Consider the following 583-nt stretch of genomic DNA (forward strand, 5'->3'; position numbering starts at 1 on the left):
TTGAAAAAACAGTTGCCTCTCAACTCCATTCTCACCTATCCCACAATAACCTGAATGAATAGTTCCAGTCCGGTTCCGCCCTTTCTATAGCACTGAAACAGCACTCGTGAAACTCACCTAATGGCAGCTAATTCTGGACTCCTCATCATCCTCATCATCCTCGACCTGAGTCCTCCTCCCTTACAGATTGCATTTCTGAAATAAAAACCTGGCTCACCTCAAAGTAAACAGTAATTAAACAGAGGTTCTCCTCATTGGCATTAAATCCACTCTTTCCAAAACTGACAGACAGTTTTTATCTCACTATTGATAACAGTTCCGTCTCACCCTTAAGGTTGAGAGTCCAGGTGTCATCCTTGACAACACACTATCCTTTTCACCCCCATGTCAATAACATTACCCGGTCTGCCCCCCCACACACACACACACTGCCGCCATCCTTGTCTACAGTCTCGTCACTTTCTGTCTGGATTACTGAAACTCTCTCCTCTTCGGTCTCACTCACAAATCCTTCCATAAACTTCAATTGGTCCAGAATTTAGCTGCCCGCATCATAACTCGAACCCCTCCATCCACCACATCA

The 583-nt window shown here is 45.1% G+C and overlaps 1 protein-coding gene across 2 annotated transcripts in view; it reads right to left on the bottom strand.

Annotated features, from left to right (window-relative positions):
* Window positions 1–583, bottom strand: part of si:ch211-11n16.2 (zinc finger FYVE domain-containing protein 1) — a 10,368-nt gene that overhangs the window by 7,176 nt on the left and 2,609 nt on the right. The window lies entirely within an intron of this gene.

Source organism: Etheostoma spectabile, chromosome 3 (assembly GCF_008692095.1).
Source record: "Etheostoma spectabile isolate EspeVRDwgs_2016 chromosome 3, UIUC_Espe_1.0, whole genome shotgun sequence".
NCBI classification, from domain to species: domain Eukaryota; kingdom Metazoa; phylum Chordata; class Actinopteri; order Perciformes; family Percidae; genus Etheostoma; species Etheostoma spectabile.